At 40.2% G+C, this 24024-nt stretch overlaps 1 protein-coding gene across 4 annotated transcripts in view; it reads left to right on the top strand.

Annotated features, from left to right (window-relative positions):
* FAM160A1 (family with sequence similarity 160 member A1) overlaps positions 1-24024 on the top strand; it is an 86209-nt gene that overhangs the window by 5692 nt on the left and 56493 nt on the right. For 2 of the 4 annotated variants that reach the window (XM_032187518.1, XM_032187521.1), the window contains exons 2-3: positions 2382-2490; positions 12037-12132. The gene's annotated coding sequence lies outside the window, so the exon portion shown is untranslated. Of the gene's footprint in view, positions 1-2381; positions 2491-12036; positions 12133-21616; positions 21723-24024 lie in introns of all 4 variants that reach the window. The other 2 variants (XM_032187519.1, XM_032187520.1) reach the window with 2 other exon arrangements.

Below are 24024 nucleotides of genomic sequence, written 5' to 3'. Positions count from 1 at the left end.
AAGTGGAAATACTATGTTCTCTTAAAAGGAGGGGAAAAAAGCAAAACAACTTCCCCTCAGTGATTCCTGTTCTTAATGCTTTGGTCCCAGCAGTGTGAACAGCACTGGAAGACGTTAGTGTGAACCGGCTGCCAGATACCACAGAAGTTTTATGGATGTCAGTGGTTACATCTGCCTTCAGCAGTTTTTTGCTGGCATGATTTTTACAGTGGTGATCTTTGCCAGCAACAACCCAGTGCTCAGGGGTTCCTGACTTGCTGGTGCCGATACAGCAGAACGCACAGGAGAATTGAGGAGGTTTTGCAGAATTCCTTAGGCTGCATCAAGCTGGGTTAGTTTCGCTTTGATGCTGGTGGAGTCCTTGGGTTTAGAAAACTTCTTTATGTTTACAAGAACTTTTATTGAGAAATATTTAAATATTCCAAGAGAAACAACTAAGGCATTTAGCAAACATTGCCTTTATGATGTGTTCTGTTTGCAAGTTATGTCTCATGTCAGTGGTGGTGTTTTCAGCAACCTGTTAATAAAATGGGTTAATTGGAAGAGTTAAGTGATATCCACCACCCAATATTGGGGACGTAGGGGCAGAGGTGAATGCTGGTGATAATGCTCTTCAGTAGATGGACTGCTGTGGCTGAGGGAGTGGGCAAAGTTGTAGGCACCCAGACCTGGTTTCTGCTGACATTCAAGGCAGCTCAGTTAAAATGCCTGAATTATTTGACCTTTGGTGTATATAGAAGTTATCTGAATGCTTTACCAGGCATTAATGTTTCTTTTAGTCTTTGCCTATAAGGAAGAAAATTGTTAGCGGAATTTGTGGCTTGTATTTGCATGAACATTTCCCATTAGCCTTCAGTGAAATTCAACAGCATTTGAATTACTTCATGTGCAGATACATTTTAAAAAGTTAAATGAATTAAAGATGAATGAAATGTTATCTGATTCCTCCTCTTGACAATTTAAAACTCTAAAATGATAGCAGTAGCTCGCATTTCATGGATGTTGTATTGGTTTGGGAAGTGCTAAGCTATGCATAGCTGAAATCCAGGACTTGCTGTACGTTCTTATCATTACCGTAGCAGGTGCATGTGCAGCGATTCAATAGGTGGAAAGTTACTGAGTGATTTCGAAGCAGCAGCAAGCGTGGGGGATAATGCCGTGTTGTATTGGCAGGAAGGCCTGTTCCTTTACTAATGGTGATATTTGTACCAATTTCTGGCAAACATTTCAAGTAACAACAGTTGAGGTTTAAAGGAGACGTCAACCCAGCAGCAGCATTTCAGCAGCACTCAGCACTGGGTGCAGTGACAAAAGGCTGTGACAGAAGATAATGTGATCCAAGCGGTTATCGTACCAAAGTACTTTCAAATATTCTGAGATAAAAATATTATTTATTCAGGAACGGGAATATTGGGGTCTGTGGCATCAGGGAGTTGAAAGAAACAGTTGCAGGCAGAATAAGCCTTTCTGTGAAATAAACCAAAGGATTTTTAGAAAGGCAGACTTGAGTCGAGTGGGGTCAACATGAATCTTATCCACTCTTTCTGTGTGTTAAGAGCAATAGAAGATGACACAGGAGAGAGATTGTTCCTTCGGGAAATTATGTTAATGCAGAAATAGAAACTATTCCTCCACAGGGGAAACCAAAAAGCAGTGAGAGGCTGGTTTGGCTCCCAGTGAGCTCTTTAACATCAAACACAGCAAGGAGGGTAGGGGAGTCCTGGTAGTTGGAGTAGTTGGGTTACTACGGGCAAGTGTAGAGTTGGAGCACAAGCAGGTAATGCTAAAATGCAACTCTCAGACTGACGAAGATCGACAAGAAGTCGTTAGAGAAATATAACGATAGTGAAAAGAAAGACAAGGAAGGTTTGCTGCTCTTTGAAGACTAGAGCTGTTGACAGATAATACAAAGCAGACCGAGGTCTTTGACCTCATCCTCTTGTAAGAGAGCCTGGGACTAAGAGGCCGATGTAACCCATGATCAAGGCGAGTGCTACAACCCTAAGCTGGCATGGGGAGGGGACAGCTTAAAGAGCACGGAGATAAGTTTAGGTCTGATGTGTTTAAAAAGCATTATTCAAAGGGTAAGAGCTGGCTGATGTAATCCCTGAGTTGCTGCAACTCTTAACTCATGGAGGATGTGTGTAATGCTGGGGAACTGAAGAGCAACTGACGAGTCTCTGTTTTTAGAGGGGAGGATAGAAATGAACACTTGTAGACCCAGTTGTTTAACTTTGTTTATTCTGGTATTTTTCATGGGACTTACATTCTTCTGAAGCACTAGAAGATGACGAAGAAATGGGTAGTAGCCCAGATGATTTTATTTTTAAGATTAAAATGTGTTAGCCTAATGCAATTTCTTTCTCCAAAACTCTTAACAGGCCCTGCAGACAGAGGAGGAGCAGTTGATCTCTGGTATCTTGAGTCCTTGTGATAGAAAATGTCAAAGTTTCACCCTTGTTAAAGAACGTCGGGAGGAACTCACTGTGGGTAAGTGCTGAAGTGCTTGAAAAACAGTTTTCTCTGGCAGCGGACTCAAAAGACGGCGTTCTGTTTTGTGTGTTTGTTTTATAGAAAGGATTTAAAGATTATAGTAGATGAGAAGAATGAGTCAACATGGTTATGGAATTGTAAAATTAGAGAATATCATACCAAGCTATTGTCATAGAATGGTTTAATTCTGCCCTCAGTAAAGGGTTTTTTAACAGGGCTGGTTCTTGGGTTGGGTTGAGGTTTGCATAGCAAAAGCATGAGCCCCACCGCTCAGTTCCTTACTTCAAACAGAGTGAGGCTACTTTGAAGTAATTGCTGCCACCTGGTTGTTTCGGCCTGGTCAATGGGAGCGAGCAGAGAAGGCCAGAGGGCCAAATGCATCCTTGCTTCCCCTGAGGTTTGCTTCAGTAACCCTTCAGGACCTGTCTAGTTCTTACTGGGGGGTCCTGTATCTACATCACCTAGGTGAGAATAGAGGTATACTCTGCAAGTTAAGTGATGTAATCTTTATCACCAGTGGAGGTAAGGTCTGAGTTGAGGTAGCTCCCAGTTTTGAAAACGGAATTTATTTAAAAAGTAATAATCAAAGTACAAACCCATTGGAGGCAGTCTGGAGAAGAACAGTAAGAATGCCTGGGAATCTGGAGGAATGACTGAGTGAGCTAAGAGTGGTTATTTCAGCTTCCAAGAGGAGAGGGAGGTAGTGGGGAAATGAGAGCTAGCGAGGGTCAGTCTCAGTATGTGATACACACGTTTTTGTTTCTCCGTGGTCTGTTTTGTTTCCTTGGTTGGTCAGACACTTGTATTGACATGTGTTCTCAGGAAAAGTTGTGAATAGTATAAAGAACAGCTGATGTGAGCCTCTGTGAGTTGTGATAGAGACAGGGTGGGTATTGCCACGGCAAAAGGCATCTAAGTGCACTGGGTGACTTTGCATGGGTTTTAATTCTTCGGTGAGTAAGAGATGGCTACAGTGGTGCAACGCTATCTGCAAAATGCAGGGAGACTGCAGTGCTGGCAATTCCTCTTCTTCCTGTCTCTGCTTTCCTGTCTTACCAGATAGGGAGGATCCAGAGGATACTAAAGCATTGTGCCTCTTTTTAATATGTTTTTTATTTCTTCCTGCATCAAATGTATGGGCGAGACTTTTAGTACTTCTCATTGTAGCAGTTGAAAAGAAGCTAGAACTTCTTGGTGTAAGACAGCAATGTGAAAAAAGGAGACTGTGGGCATGCCTACACCCACACTGGCTCTGCAGGAGCAAATCCTAGAACAGGGAGTGCTAGGAAACATGGTATGAAGACGCTTAGATTAGCTTTGGAAGCAGTTTAGTCATGTTTGTGTGGCCCTGCATCCAAGCCACTGTGGTTTTACTGCTTCCCGACCTATGCTAATGTCTGCTTGCTGCCGTGCAGACTTAATCAGCTTGTATTAGTGACAACTTGGCAAACCCTGCCTTTTAATCCACTCTGTGTTGTAAACAGCCCTCTATTGTGCTTCCCCTGTGGCCTATGTTTATTAGGGTGCACTAACTCTTTTCCTTTAATTAATTGTCCACTAACAGTGCAAAACAGGGACGGCACTTGACTGTGTGAAAATTCTAGTTTGAGTGCTAGGGATAACGACAGTGAGATGAAACAAAGGCTTTAATTTCATCTGGAAGGTATTGGGCAAATTTCTGAATAGCAGAAGGAAAGCACGGAACTGAGGCAGTCCGGCTACGTCAACTGATCTCTAAATCAAGAGTGAGTAGGCAGAATTTTATTGAAAGTTAACAGCTTAGGATTTTTTTTTTTTTTTTTGCTTTATTCACAGAGGTAAGTTTATCAGGATGTATTGCTTCTATGAAATGTACTTTCTCTTAATTACCATTGTGTATGTATGAAAGCTAATTTTTAACAAACTTGCCTTTTAATATTTTAAAGTGCATCTGCTGTTTTTTGAGACTTTGAATGGCATGTATTGCTACTGGGAGGGTTTGTGTTGTTTCATAAATCTGTGGACTGTGGATTCTGGGGTTATTTTCTTGGTTTTCACATGAAGGGGAAAGATAAGGAAAGCAATTTAAATTTCCCAAACCACAAGGCTATGCATCTTTCATAAAATCTAGTCTGGGTAGTGGTGTAGGTTATGATACATGGGATGCAATACAGTCTCTAAGGAGAACTTCCATCTCAAATAAAATGCAGTGTAATCCTATGATTATATTCAGCTCAAAATTAATTGTGAAAGGGGATGACTAGCTCTTGGCTACTCACTTCAAAAATCCTTGAAAAGGTTTTTGCCATTCTGAGGATGTCCTGTATCCTTCCTATTAAAAGGAAGTTTGATGGACTCTATGCTGTGGCTTGAAGGAGCACTGAATACTGTCTTCTGTCACAATGTTGTTGACGTTCTCAAGATACAGAATTGAGCATCTTAATTCATGAAGGTTACTGCTATGAATTGACTATCTTTGTGTTCTAAAATTTTTAGATCCCTTTCCACTGATTTCAGTGAGGATAGAATTTCAGGCTAACGAAACAGTTGATTATATATATGTGTGTTTTTAACTTTTTTTGGTTCCTTTTTTTTTTTTTATAGCATTTCTTCCACCATTTCCTATCTTCCTTATTTGTCCCAGTTTTCAGAAATGAGAAGGTGCAAACTTGCATTTTCTCTTCCCTACCAGTTTACGATAGAGAATGCAGATGTGTATTATTTCTTACTTGGTGTGTGATTTTATTTGCTTGCTTTTACAAAGCCATGTATTTAGTGCAAAAGCAAAATCTTTGTTCTTCCAAAAATGTTACACAAGGCAAGACTGTACTTGGCAGGAATGGTTTATCAGTGCCTAGAATGAGATCCAAGTGTCAGTGCTCTCTGGAGATAAGGATGTATTATTTTCTACCTGCCAGTGCTGAATTCTGTCTGGAGGTGAATAAGAGCTGGTGACAAGTACACTCTGGCAATATTGAGTGATTAATATGACTCTTCTGAGCTATGAGTACAGGAAGCTCTCTGTTTAATTGTAACTGTGCTTTTAAAATTTAATTATGGCTTTTTATGGAGACGGAAAAAAAAGCTGATTGGGAAATAGAATTTCATGAAGTAATACAGATTCTTCCTATTTCATATGCTACACTGACTCTCCTGTTGCCCTCTGCATCTAAGGTGTGTATTTGTGTGTTTTGTTTGTTTGGTTTTAAATTAATTGGAAAACCAGAGGCACTTAGGTTGTGGAAAGTGACTGTAGCTCAATGTTAAGGTTTCAGATGTAGATTTTTTTACATATTTGTGTTCAGAGAATTTTTCGATGTTCTTAATGCCTTCTCTTTAATGCCTGCACACTGACTGTATATCACAGAGAAATCAAGCTTTTGTAGACTACAAAAGAACAGACCTTTGCATCTTGTTTTACTGCCTCAGTAGAGGAAACAAAGATTTATTGCATCAGTCCTGCAGTACTTTGAAGCTGAAACATTGAATATGTTAGGATAATATGGCACCACTCTTAAATACGTCTAATACTGTATTAAGCATAAACTTGAAAACATGCACTAGCCAGCTCAGAAATGTGATTATTCCTCATATGACCATCTTCTTCATTGACCATGTTTACAGTCCCCTGTACCAATTTGCAATTTCAAGCTTGTGATTCTGGATGAGGAATGTCTTTGAAAGCAAAGCGTCCCAAACCAAACCGTCAACAATGAACTGCCAAAAAACTTTCACAACCAACAACATTAGATAGTAATAGTTCCCAGAGTAAAGTGGTTCCATGCTGGTGTTAGGTATATATTTTCCTTTCTTTTATTTTGGAGGCACAGACCGGATTAGGATTGCATTAAGGGTGCTGGCAGGAAAGGTTTTGGAGATGATCTGGAGGGTAGACAGATTTGCCGTGGTATCATCTCACTAGAGAAAATGGGCTGGTTCTGAAGATGACCCCTTTGTTTTAACAAAGGGGGAAAAGATGCTAAAATACTGTAACTAGATTTCTAGTTGCCTCTGTATAAACCTGATATGATCTTCACTAAAATTCTGGAGCATAAAACAATAAAGGATCTGCTGGGTTTTCTAGTCTAGTCTGTACTGAAATCATGTTTTGATTTCTGCTCTATAAACTGATGGTGTCCTCTCATTAGCTCTTCAATATTGGAGTGGTTTTGTTCATGCTACTCTGATGAGAGAGCTGTTTCAGAATGATCTTAGAAACTGCGGCTCTGCTTCCATCGCAGCCAGTTCGAACTATGAGTTCTCGTCCAAAAATTGTACTTATGCAAAATAAATTTTTTCCTCCCGTGATGTATACCTTTTTAACTGCTGCATGGCTCCTTAAAACAGCATGCTGAAAGCCATTTCACAATTCTAGTTCCTTGCTCATAAGAGGGAAAAACTGACAGCCTCCCTGTTTGGAATTAATTTGTGTTGTCTGGAGGATTTTCTGCCAGACAGGTTAGCAGGATGTCTGTAAAATCCATTTTGAATGCTAAGCACTGTATAAATGAATAGACACCCTTTTCATACTTGCTTTTTCTTGTATGTGTGCGGCCTTGTTAGATGTCAAATATGAATTTAATATAAATGACTCCAGTGTTAACAGAAATGTGTGGATTTCTCCTTCCCCTTTGCGCGCACCTGGCTGGTTTAACAAGATGTTGTTATGATGCATTTCCTGTCTCAATAATTGAGTTTTGTGACCGGCTTCTTGGCAGCGCGGCCAGCTTTAGCATTCAGTGTCACGCCACTTCTTTCTGATTTTGCATTTCATGGGTGCAGTGTGTAGCTGTGAAATGACCTTGATGGGTCTAGTGTGGCTGTATATTTATTTATCTCTTTCTCCATGGTTAGTTTTTAGCCAGAATGGTTTCTTAATTGCCCCTGACAGGCTCAGCATGTGGCACACAAGTGTTTTCAAAGAGCAACAGGGATGGGTGGGTGGCAGCAAGCAAGGGAAATGCGGATGGCTTCCACAGGGCAGCGAGCACATAACTGATGATGGTTTCAGTGCTTTCAGGGGTTTCTCTCCCAGGTGGTGGAAGAAAAAAAGCCTGAAACCACTGGACTTCTCTGTGTGGACTGTCTCATGCTGCGGAATACAGTTCATCGCTACTGCGTCTCTTGTATGTGACCTGAGGGTATATCATCAGAAGGCTTGTTCTCATAAAGGTTTTTGTTGGCCCTCTCAGTTGTTACTCTGCCAGATCTCATTCAGTTGTTGGGCAGTTACTTTGTATTAATAGAGAAGGATAACTTTCACTTCACTAATTTCTTCCCCTTTCATTGTCTGCAGTGGAAAACAGAACGCAGCTGAAGGAACTTTTAAATCTAGCTTGTCTGCCACACAGAGCAGCTACCAAAGCAAGATGTTCTTTGCTGTAGACACATTAATTGCAGGTGAAGTGGATGTGTTTAATAAGTAATGCATAATAGAAGTGTCTGCTGAAGTATGAGGTCTCAATTTGGAATACTGGCTGTCACGATAGGCTCTGGCTTGATGGACACAACTCCTCTGAAAAATGGGCTTGAGACTTCAACTTTATTTACAGTGCTGAGTGGAGGCTCCAGTAGCACTGAGCTGCATTTAGGTGATGTGAGTTCTGGAGCGTCCTGCCCGTGTGCACTGAATCATTTCTCTTCTTGTTCACACCTATACAGTATCCTCTGCAGGGTGACACTTGCATAATATTCCTGTGGCAACCACAGTAATTGCTAACACGTGAAATCAATATATGGCAATTATCAAACGCACTTCAGCTGTTTCTCAGTGCCCTGCAGACTTCTGGAGAGCAATACTTTGTGACCTACATAGTGTTTATGTAGGTCATAGATCACCAGTGGCACACCGGTGAGGACACACAAGGCTATATACCAGGATTTTCGTGAGTTGGAATAATTCCTCTTTTTTTCTTTTCAGAGTATCTCCTTGTCATTTGGGCTATGGGACATAAAATAGTTGAAAAGCTCCTCATGAGATGAATATGTGCGTTTTGTTCCTAACGGGTACACTGTAGGATACCCAAAGAGTTCAAGGAGGAAGGACTTGTCATCTCCATCTCTACTTAAAAAAAAAAAAGAGGATTTCTAAAGTTTGTGTGCTCTTACTATGAAAACAGAACAAGGGGCAGGGACTGCTAGACTTCGGTTTGTCATTGTGCTGTCTTACTTCACCTTTCTGTGCAGTGAAACTAGTCAACTGACAGATGAAAATTCAGATAAATCTCTCCCAGACCTGATCTACAAGTATGAGTATCATTTGGTTCTTGCTGCAACATTGTACGTGTGCTTTTTTTATGAGATAAGCTGCTTTACAAGGTGGAAAGGGCTGGATATGTGCGTTGCCTCCCCAAGTGGAACTTAGTCTGCAAAAAGAGCTGATCAAAGAGCACAGACAGGGGCGTGGTCTGTGTAGCTTGAATGTTTCATATAAGAGTTGGCACCATTTGGGGAGGAGATGTGGATGTTGATTGCAAGATTGGAATAAGGAACTGGTGTGGATAAGAGAAGTGAAGTTGGATGGCAGGAGCGAGCCCAATGTGTGGGAGTTAAATGAGATTGGGATTAGTACAGACAAGCTTGCCATTCGTCAGTATGTTCGGTTTCCAGAGCTGTGTTAGTCATACTAGGTAGTCCATTCGTGCCATTCAAATAGTGTCATAAAGCAGAACTAGTGTGAAGTGATATTTTCAAGTGATCACTAGTTCCTGCTGTTTGTATACTCCAGTTTTCTTTGAAACTGATTGGAAAGGATAGGAACAGCTGGTAGATAACGTAAACTCTGGTGTCCTGCTTGTTCTTTGTAAAACTCCTAACACTTGCTTTATGAAAATGAACATCATCTTTCATCACGTTTTGATGTAGCATGTGTTTGGTCTTGTCCTTCCCTGTAATACAGCATAGTCAGTCATTCTTCCACCTCGTGCTTGATGCAGTTTGTGTGCACCTGTGAATGGGAGATTTCTGCTTTGTCAAACTGGAAAGGAAAGATTCTTCTGATACTAACCTGTGCTTCTCTGTAATGGCTAGGGAAACAGCTGGTTTCTCTGCAATATATTGTAGGGGTTCCCAAAGTACTGTATGAAAGGATCTTTATGAAACTGGGGGCTGCAGAAACAATGATGCTTGACAAGTTAAGCATTTAATCTGTTCTGGTTTTCATTGTCTGAAGGAATTACTTGGCAGTTCTGACAGGGCTGTAAACCTGTTTTTATTAAATGCAAATTATAAAAAATGTATCTGAATGTCAAGCCTTTTCCAGAGGCTCAGCCACAGCAGGGTGTTTGTCCAGAAGCACTACATGTTCCCAGCACAGGTGGCACTACCTCCAAAATTGAAAGAGTGTCAACTTTGAAATGGACTGAGCTGCAGCGATCTATGTCTCTGTGGCTGTATGGAAGCTCTTGATTTCCCAAGTGACTGTTTCTCCATCAATTGCTGTAGGTAAGAGTTGTTCTCCAGGTGGGTTGTCATTATTAGAGTTGAGGCCAGTTGGTTTTCCTGATAGAAAACAAAGGACCAGAACCTGTTCAGACTGTATTCCCATCTCATTCTGTAAATTCATTTATAGCAGGTGTAGAGCTTTCAGTGACTTGTTTCTTCCTTACCAGACTTAAAATCTAGTTAGGTTTATGGGCAGGCAACACGTTCACTGATGGTAGAGAGTAATAGAACTAATACCAACTGTCTGTAGTTCCTACTGTGCTGGCTCCAGCCATCAGTTTTACTAGTATGTTTGAGATCTTCTTGGTTTAGCTAACGATAGCAAGAAATGGGATTGGTTTTTTTCATTAACTTAATAGCTTGAGTTTCTAGTTCAAGTTTATCACTGATAAAGATTTTAGTACCAGTTGATAATCAGAAAATATTATTGCATTTGAAATAAGTATGTTTCCGAGTATGTTTTTGTTTTCAATTAAACTCCTTTAAGGAAATCTTTCCTAAGTCCAGGTTGGAATTTCAGAATGGAAAAAACACAAAATGCTTTAAAACCTCTTTTAAGTTACTTCGTTTGTATGCAGGATATTAGGATAAAGCTTTCTTTCAGCTAAATTATGTTTGTTTGTTTTGTTTTTTTTTTTTTTTTTTCCTGGTGAAAGATTTGTAAGGCTTTGAGTTGTGATTTAAAAAAAAAATTAGAAAAATTATGAAGATGTAGCCTTGTGGGGTGGGAATATTTTCTTTCTTCCCAGCAATGAGTTGTATCATAGGAGCAATCCAGTGAAAAATTTGGTTTTTATCAGTTATGTGAAATGAGTGTTACAGGCTAAGGTTCTGTTCTACTGATGTAGGTAATTCTTAAACTGCCTCGAGCTTCACAAAATGTTAATAGAAAAGAGCAATACATGACTTAGATTTTACACTTTCATAGGATTCCTATTTGCAGGCTACTTGGTATGGCCTTTTTTAGGAGCCAATGATGTGCTATAAATGATTTAAACAGTTCTTATTGTCTTTATCTTCCATCACTACATCCCAGTGTATGAATTTGCTCTTACTGTGGTGCTGGGGGATAGGTCCATAAAGGATGCATTTATCTGGAAGCTTGGAGAAGCACAAAGGTGTGTACATTACTTCAGTAATGCGTAAGACACGATCTTTCTCAGTTCAAGACAAACAAGGAAAAAAACTTGTGTGTGTATCACATAATCAGGGCTATTCATTCCAGAGTTTCAGGGTGTGTCATAAAAAATGTTTTGTCCAACCATCTTGACTTATTTGACATTACTTGTGTCTCAAGTCTAATTAAGTAAGTCCATTATTTTGTCCTGAAGAATTTATGCACAGTGCAGTAAAGTTAACGGTGTGTAATGATAGGTGGGACAGGACACTGGCAAGATGAAATGAAAAAGTAAGACTAGTTTTCTGCTGGTAGCGACAGCTGGTTTTCTCAACTTCAGTCATACTGAAATAGAAGTAATAAGTAGTTATCTTTCCAGAACTGGCTTTATTTTAGTACTAACTTAGTGGAAATTGTGCTTGGTACTAAACCAAAGGAAATTGGAGACCACTCGGAAAAAAGGAGGTTTGGTAAGTTCAAAGCAGCACAAAGGGAATTTGTGGTCATTTTGAGTAGTTGAGATCTGCTAAGTTCAGACCTAAAAATGAAGAACTTTTAATGATAATGCAAAAAAAATAAGTGTGTGTCTGATTTTCATAACACAAGTGTTTAGCGATTTAGTAATTTTATGTTTATTTTGGAAGAACAACAGCCATTGTGATGACAGCTTTGGAAAACTGTGTGGAGAAGTCATGCTGTAACAAACATGAAAAAAAATCTTTAAAGATCAGTTACTCAGTTAACAGGATGTTTTCTCATTCGTCATTGTTGTTGCTTGCCTATATTTTTCTTAAATAAAGGGAATTTTCAGGTAGAGCTGACTTCATTTTTCCAAATGTGGATTAATTAAGTTGGTTTTAAGTATACATTGTTATTTCAAAAGACAAATTTGGAATAGATCAAAGAGAGGAGTAGGTGTTGTTAATTTATAGGCCTGTAAGAACAGATTTGATTGGAAGGCTAAATGTAAACTTATTGATTAGATTTTGGTTTTCTTTCTGCAGACTGAGAACCTGAACAGGCTGAACAGGAAAACACCAGAGAAGCCTTTCTGGAGCTGTTGTCAGACAAACTTCTTTTTAATCAGGCAAGCAGTGAAGGTAATGCTGTGCGATGCATTCATTCTGTACACACCAGTGCAGAGCCAGGGTGGGTTTTTGGGTTGAACTGTCCTTAAGCAGGAGGTGACAGGTTTATGGCACTGGAAAGAAGGGGCAGAGGTCTGGTGGAAGTTTTGCTGCACAAGCACAGAGCTGGGTTTCCCAGGGCAGTGCCTCAGGAGTGCTGTTCTGAGGTGAAACCAGAGAGGGCATAGCGTTCGTGCAATTCAGCACATTTTCCTGTTGGTCAGGTTTGGGTTCCACCTGCGTGTACTCATACCTGCAACTGAGCAGAGAGCACAGCAGCGTCTGTACTGACGGGGGTCACGGATCAGTTCAGCACAGGGGTATTTTCGGGTCAGAGGTGCGTGGGGGCAATATGCGAATAGTGCAAGCATGTAGAGGTATCTCTAGCCATGTGCTTATTTAATCAAAACCAATAGTTTTTCTGTTCTGTAAGTTCTTTTCTCTCCTTTTTTTTTTTAGTGAATTTTACTAGTTACTTTTAGAAATCATGTATATTTCTGATACCTTCTGTGGCTGGTAACAATGTGTTCTCTTGTTTGAGCCACGAATTAACACTGGTGCTGGAACAGAGGCAGCAAATGGAGATACCCAGAGAGGGGAGAATGCAGGATCAGAGTTGTAGACACTTGAATCACATTTAATATACTCTTTTTATATTTTTTAAGGGACTTTTCACCTCTGCTTTAGTGTATGCTTCAGGGCTGTGGATATACATTGTCATTTATGTCACTGGATTCTAGAATAAGTTTTCAAACTCTGGTTTGCTAGAAATAGAATTGTCTACATGAAAATTCAATGTCACCTGCTTAAAACATACTGTTGGGCTTTTGGAAGCAATATTCATGGTCTTAATTTCATATTAAGTTGAAATGAAAAATTTACATCAAGTATTGTTTTTATTGTAAGTCCCTTAGAACAAAGATTTGGAAACTGTAAGTATAACATTACTGAGAAGGAATTTTGGAGAACTTTTTTTTTCTACCACCCAGATTAGATTAGCGTGGTTTGCTGGCAGTGCATGAGGTTCAAAGCTGAAAAAAGTATCAAACAAATTAATTTGATTTCATTGGCACATGTGTGCACAAGTTTACAAAATGCAGGCTAAGCAGAATACTTGTTTCACCCTACTTCTGTGGCTCTATTAACTAAAATGAACTGTGGCTTATCTTAACCACGAGAAGATGGAAGTGATTAGATAAACATGATATATTCCTGTGGGGCGCCAGTTGCTAGAAGCAGCATGCAGTTTGCAAAATGATTTCTTGTAACATCCTTTTTATGTCCATTCAATCTGAAAGCTTGGTCTTCATTACCAGTGCAGTGCAGCAGTGTATCTGACACAGAGGCTGCTTTGTTGCAGGTCATTTCCATATATTATGAAGGTGTGCAGCTGACCACTTCAGCCCCAGGTTCTAAAACTTTTCAACTGGTTTGCGTGAATGTGTTTTTTTTTTTTTTGTGAAACATAGGGGGTTTTTGCCTCCCTTTGAACAGGAACGTTATATTGAAGAGGCAGGAAATCTTCTTGCTAGTGAGGGAATAGTTGATGATTGAGGATAACTCAAAATGATTTTGAAACTTTGACCCAAATCTGTATTCTCACAGGTAAAATTAGTGTAACTCATTGACTTGAGTGGTACTGCTCTGGGAATTAATTTTCTGAAATTTGAATTTACATTCCAAGGAATGTATAAACGTTTTGTTTCAGTGCAAGACAGTTGATGTTTGTCAGTTTAATCACTGTATAATTAGAATTCGATTGCTTTCTGAAGTTCTTTGATCCTCCAGATATAAAAAGGGATACTGGAAAATAACTTGGTAATCACCAGTTAATATTGATTTTCCTCAGTAGTGTTTCTTTCACTTCATAGCTGTTCTTCACACCTAGCAGCTACCCAGTTACACTGAGAAGACAGGTAACAATTAAAAATAAATTTAAATCTCAAAACGTTGATATTTAATAACTCCTAGTTTTGCTGGTTGTTCCCAAGTCCTCGTAACCTTTGTTTGAGTTGAGTTTGTTCCCCCAGTATGTTGAAATTAGATTGCTAATCTGTAAAATGTTGTAAATTCTCAAGTGGCCTATGCAAGATAAACTTTTTGTACAATCTAGCAGCAGAGCACTGTTGTTGTAGGATGTGCTGGAGAGAAGCATTTATTTTAGTCTCATGAACCAATTGTTTAGGTATGCCCTTGAGCAACCAGCTGCAACTAAGAAAATGAATCTTTTGAAGAGGCTGTGGTAATGTAGCTTTTCCTTGTGAATTCAGTAACTTGAAAATTTGTCTTACTGTACAGTCTTTAAAGATTACAATTACTTGTGTCCTCATTTAAGCAAAATTCATAGAACTCTTTGACAGTTATCTGATTCTATGGGTGACACTAGTAAGTAGGCAACGGTGTGATACTAGAAAATCTGTGCAGACTAATATTTCACTGCTTTGAAGATGCCATAGTATCTTCAGTGAATGTAAGAGAATATTAAAAATCTGGAGTCTGATTAATTTATCAAGGGGATTATAAATTATAAATTGACTGGACTTGATAGCCAAGGCGATCTTCCAGTTCTAAGCGTTATGAAGGTCATGACATGGAAAAAACTTTCAAAAGTCAAAATAATTGAAATATCAGCTTCTGTTCTGGAAACAGCTTAGAAACTTCAGCATAACTTTCTGCTAGTTGTGAATGGCAAGATTGAAACTTTATTTTGATGTGATAGGTAGGTGATGATGATAGCTATCATCACAGGAGCAATTTAAAAATGCATTTTGCCTGAAAGGAGCAAGTTAGTTTTCTGCTTCTCTCCTTGTGGGAAGGCTGTAACCTTATCAGTCTGTTCGCCCTTTCAAGGGTGTGTCAGCTGAACAGAAAACAGCATTTTAAGGTGGGTACTGCAGCCCTTCTACTGGAGTCACGGTAGGTGCTTTTGCAATCAGTTCCCTCCATACCAAGGATCTTTGAGGATGGAATAGAATAGATGAGGAAGTTTCTGTATCCTTTCTTACACTTCTTTGTGACTGTATAGGAGATAAACAGACTACTGTTAATTTCTGTGTTGGGTGGGGCGTGTTATGGGTTCTGAAGAAGAATCTGCTGGCCTCAAAGGGTGTTATTAGTTTGGAATTGACCAAAAGCAGAGCTGAACATTACAGGGGAATAATATGGGGGAAATAAAACATGAAAGAGATGTTTGAAGAAATATTTGAAGAAACAGACTTCTTCCAGTGCCAGAAGAGGAAAGGATGTGAAAAGTTTTAAGAAAATAAGGAATTCTTTTTATTTTATTAGATATACTGAACATGATTGTTTCTCTAAACATTCCTAGGAATGTATCTATTGGCCAGTAAGTTCTTTTTTTGTCCAATTCTGCTAGCATTTTGTTATATTTCCATGCATGTCCTGTATCAGTTTTGTGTCCCTTGCTAGGGACATGGTGGCAACCAGGCCAGGGAATATTTTCTTTGCATTTGGACAGTTCTGAATGAAGTGTGAACAGGGATCTAGTGTCTCCTGGCATTTTAAACATGTTGAAATGTTTACTGCTGAGAAATTTGAATTCTTGTAATGTTATTTCAGAAGAATTAACCTGTGTTTAATGACTGTCTCAGTGAGAAATGGTAAGGTATGGAAGTGTAAATCCTCAGCATTCCACTCTGGAAGGGCTCTAAATATACAACTATGGTAATAAAAAATTAGGGAATAGTCCCAGGAGCAGCCGAGCTGCTCTAGCCTCTGTCAGAGGTGGGAGCTGCACAGCCCCACTGATCAGGAAACTGTCCCTTTCTCTGTTCTCCTGGGTTTGCTTCTGATAGTTTGGTAAACTGAATCAGCTTGGGGGTGACCAGGTGCGCTTCCATGCACAAAATACAAGTGCTAGGGATATGGCACAAGGGGAAGGACCTCGCTTTCTTGGAAACCCTGGGTTGTTTAACTGGATCATCCCATCCTTTGGAGATGTATTTTAGTGAAAACCCTATCAGAGACTCTCTAAACTATTGTCCTAGAAAGGTAGAACTGAGATTAAGATGAACTGTTAATCTTTGGACACTAAAAATCATAGCCTAGAAAGCTTTGGGGTCTCATACATCTTAAGGCTGTGGGGCTGGATTCTGCTTTCATTGGTTAATGCTGCTGCAAGTCAACATGCCATACAGAGGGGGAAAATAATCAGGCTTTAATGAGACGCAGTTGAAGAAATCCAGTGAGACAAACTCAGCGGAATGAACATGTAGAAAGCAACTACGGTTGAAGAGCTAATATGCTGTGTCTTGAGAAATACAAACAAGTAGGACGGTAGTAATAAGTGCTCATGCAGGGTAAGCCAACTGCCTAGAGCTGAGTGCCCCACAGTAGTTAATTGGGGAGATGAAGCTATTGTCCCACTGCCTTTGGAAAAGAAACAAGAAAAACTGGTCTGGTGCTTCTGAAAGGCAAGGCAGCAGCTGAAGCAGTATCATGAATGACCTTGTTCAGAATTTTTCACTTTTCCTGAAACTGGGGAGGAAGAAAAAGGCAAACAAAAACCAACAGCAAGCCCTGAGCAGTTACTGGTGCTCTTTTATCAATGTTTTGTTTTTCTTTTATAATGGAAATATTTGGATTGTTTGCACAATTATCTTACAAGCAGGTATTCTGGAAAATCTCCTCCAGTGATACATAGAAATTTATCTATTTTTGTGTTCTGAAATATGAACTGAGGAAGTCACGTAAATGCATCTGTTCTACATTTTCAAGTGTTGTTTTATAATCTATGGATTAGCATGTTACTAATAAGAGAACTGAGTTTGCATGTTCTCTCGTAGCATGTTTAATTCACCATATTACCACTAGCTTCCCAAATAGGTTCCTCAGTGTTGCGAAACAATGTGAGCTTTGTATCTGACCGAGGCATGTCTACATGTGATGCCTCTCCGGAGGTGCAGTCCAGGGTCAAGAGCTTTAGAAGCAGTTTTCCTTTTTGTCTCTCTCCAGTGTAAAATACCCCCTTCAGACTGGTTGCAGGTGAGAAGTGAAGGGGCCTGGTCTCAAGGTGCTTGGTATCATTCTGCTGCTTTTCTGATTGCTGAGAGGGTAGTCATAGTTGTACTGCCTTAGAGCATTGGAGGTGTGATGTGTGGAGCAGTGCTCTGCTGTTCTAAATAAAATAAGCGAAACTGCTGTGCAAGCACTATTAGATATTTTGTGTAGCTAGTAGTTTTATTAGCTTTTAATAAGAGCAACAGCAGTTTGCTTTTGCAACTGGTGTAGTCAGAGATAAGCAAAACGTCTGGTATGAGGAGAGTCTCTCACTTTTGGATTAAAGATGGGCCTCAATGGTGCTGGCCTTTCCTCTGCCTTCTCCTGCCCCTTCCCAGAGTAGCAGCACAGCTGAGGCTGGCAGACACCTCTGGAGGTCATCCTGTCCAGCTGCCCTGGACCTGCTGGCAATCCTGCTCCTGCTGCAGGCCAGGAGGGATGCAGCGATGGCTGTGTGTCAGCCTTGCAGCAAGAACATGTAGCTGCTTCATGGTCTGCCTGGTGTCTGCCAGGTCCCTGCGTCTTGTGCCAGGCTGCTTTCTAGCTGGTTAGTCCCCAGTGCGTGCTTGTGCCTGGAGCTATCCCTCCCCAGGTGCAGGGCTTTTGCGTATTGAACTTTGTGAGTGTCCTCTCTCATCATCCCTTCTGCCTGCTGGGATCTCAGAACGGTATCACAGCTATCTAATCTATCAGCTACTCCTCCCACTTCTATAATTTCCACAAACCAGCATGGGAGTGCACTCTGGTACTGCACTCATTAACAAAGATGTTGAACGGTATTGGCCTCTAGCTGGAATCTTGTTTTATCTCATTAGACTAAAATTCAGTTCTGTCAGTGGCTAATTTCCTAGCACCACTTGTGATTCCTCCACATCTTTCTAGTAGCTGTTGTCTTAAAGAGACTTTAAAACTGGGCAAGGCCAAGTTCAGTGTAGGAAATGGGCAGCATATAGAGATGTCATCAGAGCCTGTGTGGGGACTGCTGCTGAGTGCTGTGCAGCTTAGCCCGAGGGTGCTTCATGAACAGTGGAAAGCAGATAGCAAACAGCTCACTCCAGAATGAGAGGTCTTCTACTAAGCTGGAGTCAAACCAGCTGCAGAGCTGCATCTAATTACTTAGCCCATGGTTACAGCTAGTGGAGAAGCCTTCCTATTAAATTACCCAGTGTTTGTGTTGTGATTTTTTTTTTCCCCGTTCATTATTTGTTTTTATTTCATTTTTTATTTTATTAATTAAAATTATTTATTTTTTTAAATATAAGAGAGCAATATTTATTTATTGCTCTCTTTCTTGAACCTCGTAGAATGCTATAGTAGCATACAAAAGCAGTGTACGTTTCATAATGAGGAATAATTGTCCTAAAGCTATCTGTGGGGGAGCAGCTGGAATGGCTGATCCCTGTGAATCAAATTCCCACTCAAGTCAGGAGTAAGCTGATGCCACTGCCTGTCCTCCCTCACGTGCTCACAGCCTGAGTGGAGGCAGCAACAAAAGTCACCTGTGCAAGTGGCCAGGTGGTAACTTCAGTCCCTCCAAACTGCAGCCCAGGTAGGTGTTTAGCATTTTATATAAAGAGTAGCCAAATTTCTCATCTTCCCTTTTTTACAGGAGGTTAGCATGCACATTTCCCATCTCCTAGACTCCGTAAGCAAGCATCAGCTACAGACCTAGCTGCTAAGAAATTTTGGAAGACCTCTTTTGTGCGAGTCAGGAGAAAATGGTTAGGTAAATGCACATCTGTTGTGGTTGAATTTTTTGATTTACCTCAACTCTGATTCTGCTTTCTTTCCCAACCCTGATTCTTGCACATTTAATAGCAGGAGAATCCACAGAAAATTGATCTGTGCCTGGGGAAGTATGGATAATTATTTTCTTGTTCCTACACTTATGTTTATATTTCAGGTACTCTTCAAAGCATCTTGTACGCCTGAATCAGTCATTACTTTTAATCTATCATCATTCTATTGCCATTCATCTATCATCGTCTTAGCATGTGTCCATGACAAGCATCATGGAGATAGAAGATTGAAAATATTTCTTGACGTATAGAAAGCTGGGATTTTGTTTCTAGTGTGATAAAACTAACTTCTGACATGCCATGTTTATACTGATGTTTCTTTATATCTCAATTATATATAGAAAGGGATTGCATGCTTCTTGTCTGAGCTTCCTGTGGTGATGGGGGGGCGGGGAGGGAAATACTTATCTGTTGTAGTAAGACAAATTCAGAAGGGATGTTCTGAACCTCAGATGCTCACAGCACATTCCTTCTGTATCTGGGCTTCAAGGATTTGTGCACTTTACTTTTCATTAAACTGCATATGCAAGTCTGACTTGTAGGTGATAGAAAATGAAAGGTGAAATGAAATGACTGGAGTTTTTAGAACGTATTTTCTGCTGAATAATTTCCCAAACAAGTTATGCAGTTACTTCAAGTGAAAAATTAACAAGCTACTGTGCTTTGCATTTTAATAATGCATAGTAAGGTAAGTCCATGTCTGTTTTTTTTTTTTTTTCTTCTGTTCCTTCATGTTTTCACTGTTAAAATAAGGAAATAAATGTCATAAGATTTATTTAGTATGTGTGTTGTTGTTCAGTTTTTATTGCAGGGTGCCTACATCTGAAACTGTCACTTTTATGTGCAAGTTTCAGATGCTTTATATATGGTGCATGTAGGATTTGACCATGAAATTAGAAAGACCTGTACAGTAAATCTGCCTCCATATTAAGGCATTTGTGCAGCAACTTGACTCCTAACGGCAAAACATACTGGCTGGTATACGTACTGGTTTGTATATGCATAGGTGGTGATGGGAGTAGGTTGTTTTTTTTGAACATTACTGTGCACTACAGAAGAGGTTGATTAGTGGTTTGTCAATACAAATCAGAGCAATCTATCTTCTCTTTTCCACCTATAGTTTTTCTTTACTTTTCCCATCCTTTTTTGTCTGGAAAACAAAACAAAACAAAACAAAACAAACCACCAACACCTTCATTTTGTTTAATTCAGTTCTGCTATTTCCATCGCTCTCCCGTTTATGCTTTTCTGATAAATGAAATGCTGTTCTGCAGGAATGATATTAAATGGAATTGGGTGGAAAAAAAAATGAAGTTATTTCTGCTTGGACTAGTCCTTTATGCACCTCTTTAATTTTACCCATCTGTATTTCCCTATTTTCTTCTTATAATTCACATAGTACCTTCAGCGATATGGCAGGTTGTCTGCAGGAGATGGGCTGACACCAAATGATTGAACAATTGAAAGCATTATTCTAGATATGCAGGAATTATTGCAAGAAAATTGGCCTGCTTGTTGTTCTAGGCATTGTGGAAAGAGCACGCAGATACGCAGAAGTCCTGACTTGAAGGAGAGGATCTGAGTTATGTGCAGAGTACGTCGGCAGCGGTGCTGCTCAGTGAGTCAGGGCTGGGAGCTGCTGGCAGTCAGAGAACATGTTACAGATGCCTTTCCACTGTGGAGCAGGATGGGAGGGAAGGGGACATAGTTCATTGCCCTGGGGAGTTGTGGCGGTACGCAAAGTGGGAAGATGCTTGCTTCCTTTTAAAGACCTGGCCTTGAGCTGATACAGCTCCGTTTTGCTCTGCCTCTTCAGTCTCCCTGCTATGTATAAAAGCAGCTGCCAGTGTGAGAGAGGCTGATGGCTAAATGTGTTTTCCCGTACAAAAGGTTCTGTTCCCATCCTGGATGAGGAGGGACAGCAGGAGGAGTTCTTCTTGGGTATTAAAAATAGAACAGCCCCCACGCCCCAGTGTAACTGGGGATGTTTGCACTGGTTGTTTCCTGTGGACTTTGATCTGAATGCTTAGGATGTTCTTGCAAGTAGCATTTAGTTAGGTACCACAACACCTCAGAAACAAACACAACCCTCTCTGTCAGCTCTTACCTCTTTTTGCCTGATGTGACCTGGTTCATTGGCCAAGTGATCTGCATAACTGCAGCTTTGGTGCTTTCTTTAAAATCAAGCTGTTGGAGGACTCAGGCATAGAGAAGAGGATGAGAAATACTTGGTTTTGGGGGTTTGCTCTGCCCGTTGGCTCTGACTTCCACCTTGTGGATTAGGAACCACTAAGCATAAAGTCTCTGCAGCCCTCCATGTCCAAGGATCTATTTGAGCCCACTTTGGCTTGCTGATACATCAGTGAATAAAAGCAAACAAACTACATCGCAATCAAATATAGGCCAACCCTGCGTCAGTTCATGTTCTTTTATATTGTATAGAAGGCCTGGATTTGAGTCTTTCTTCCCAGTTTCTAGTTCTTTTGGGGCTCAGTCCTGCAAAGCACTGAGTTTGCTTTGGTCTAGCATGGTGTTTAAACATTTTCACCTCTGCGAGCAGGGAGCTCCACGTCAGTTTGATGACAATGTTAAGCATGTGGTCTCTATTGTGCTTTTTTTTTTTTTTTTTTTTGGCTTTCCAGGTTGAAGGGCTTCGAAGCAGTGAGTGTTTGTGTTACTTTTTCTGCCTTGAAAAACTGGGTCTGAAGGGGAACCCTGGAAGGAAGGACAACGGTATAATAATTATAAGTACGAACCTTTTATGGTTTTTCTATTCCACTTTGAGAAAGGGGAATCAAGTTGGCATTAAAGTAAACAGGATGCATCGCACTGGGTGAGACTAAGTCCCCTATCAGAGTAATGTATGAGATAATAACATAATGTGCCATAGGATTCTTGAATATGCTAAAAGTAAAAACACTGATGTAAGGTATTCTATTTGTACAGTCAATGTTAACAAAGCACCCTTGAGATAATAACTGTAGCACTGGAAATTAGATGTGCTGCTGCCGCCTTTAATGCCAATTATGTCCTTGTCAGCTAGCCTGCTTACTGCTTGTTAACCTTAATGTGTGAAACTGCTGTAGAGCTGCCATTCAGTTCCTATACATGTTTTAGTCCAACTTTTAAAGTTAACTCAGCCAGAGAAATACTCTATTTTGACCTTTGTTCGTTTTCTCAGGATACTTTCTGAACTGTTCAGATGCGTTGCACTTAGCGTGCATGCACACTCGTATGTAACTGTAGGAGAGGAGTACTCGGTAATGCACTGCAGCCTGGAATTTGCCTTGCTGACACAGAACAGGTTTGGTCATCCAGAAATTAAAATTGGGTACCCTTATGAAGTTTTAGCTGTCCAACTTAATTTACTGGGGGATGTGCATGATAGGTCTATTTGCAATCTGGACGCAAAAAACATTATAGCTGGTTAAATTTTGTCGTGTATGCAGAATCACCAACAATAATAAATCTATTTTGAGTCATCTATTACACGAAAAAAAGCATTTTGCTCTAAGGTTGTCTTTTACAGATAAATGATACTTTTAAGTGATACAAATTTTGCTGTTCTTCTGAACCTGGTACTGTGTGTACTGGCTTAGTTGTATCTGATCACTGGGCAACAGTTCCTTTTGGCTTTCCTGTTGTGCGGTAGGCTTTATTTTTGGTTATACAATTTCATGATTTGTACTGTGCAAAATTTTTGTATTTTGCATTGAACATAAGCATGTAAAGTCAACTCACAGTGATTTGTGGCCAGATTATCTGCACAGAGGGCTGTCTATGCTGTAGATGCAAAAATAGTTTAGGTATGTTAGAGCTGGCATGGTGTGGCTCAGCGCTCCAGAAAATCCGGCTTGAATGTTTCCAGCCTCAGTTTGTCCCTGGTAATGCTGCAAGCAGTTTTGCAGGAAACGGAGCCAAAATTAATAAAGGGTTGCTGGCTCTGTGTGGAGCCACTGTGTACACGTGTTCCTGGAAGAGGAAGCTCCAGGAGGCTCAGTACTGAGGCGGCCGTTCTGCCTGAGGTCAGCTCAGCTTCACCTGCGGTCGCTATTAGCCCTGGTTCTGCTGGCTCGGAGCTGATGTTTGTGTAAAGCTACTTTAGCACGCTTGCTGATGTTTGTTTTTGAGAAGACTTGTTAGAGCAGAGTACAGCACTGTGGAAAAGCACAGACTTCGCTTGGGAGCAGTACCACGTCTGATCTGTAAAACCCTTCTGTTGGAGTAAAGCAAGTTTTGTTGCTGTTACTTGATTTTTTTTTTCTTTTTTTTTTTTCTGGAGGAAACAATTTGGATGCAGTATTAGTGGTGCGGAGCCAAATCTAATAAAGTTAAGTTAGTATCCCTGTGGACTGCAGTTACTTCTTGGGTTTATCTACTCACTGTTGGCTTGAAAGTAAAAGTTTTTTTATGATTAGAATTGATTGTAGTTTATGTAGCAGGACTTAGTTTTCTAGTGCTTTCAGGTACAAACTTGAAAGACAGAAGTTGCAGGAGAAAATTCAGCCTCAGTGGGATTTGAGGTTAGCGTTAGGATACCTCTCCTAGGTGCTGAGTGTTTCTTACCTTGCATTGTCAAAGACTTACGCCAGCCACTTTAGCTGGATGCTCAAGTTGCTCAGAAACATTCCTATGTTCCTATAGCAGATTCCAGCAGGAGAGGGGATCTTTAACAAGCAGAAGGAAACCTTATTTATTTTCATCTTCTATCTGGCAAAAATCAAGTCTTAGAATTACTTTGGTGGTAGTATCTTTGACTATTTTATCTCAGAAATGAGATTCAGCTGGTAACTGGAAGGAAAGATTGAGGCTATGCAGATGGAACATTTCGGGAGGATTTCTTTCATGTGACAGTGAGTCCATTGTTAGCCTTGATCAGAAGCAAGAATTTGTCACACCCTTTCACAGTATGGAATATATTCTGAGCCTCTGAAATACTTTGTAGGGAGAGGAAGGGAATCGGGGATTTTATCAATAGCTCCTATAAGGCCACTTCCTAAAACTGCTTTCCAACTGCGTTGCTGCTTTCCATACTTTGCTCCAATTCTCC

This window comes from Aythya fuligula, chromosome 4 (assembly GCF_009819795.1).
Source record: "Aythya fuligula isolate bAytFul2 chromosome 4, bAytFul2.pri, whole genome shotgun sequence".
Lineage (NCBI taxonomy): Eukaryota > Metazoa > Chordata > Aves > Anseriformes > Anatidae > Aythya > Aythya fuligula.
Note: the sequence above shows the minus strand (reverse complement) of the source record. Positions and strands in the feature narration are given on the sequence as shown.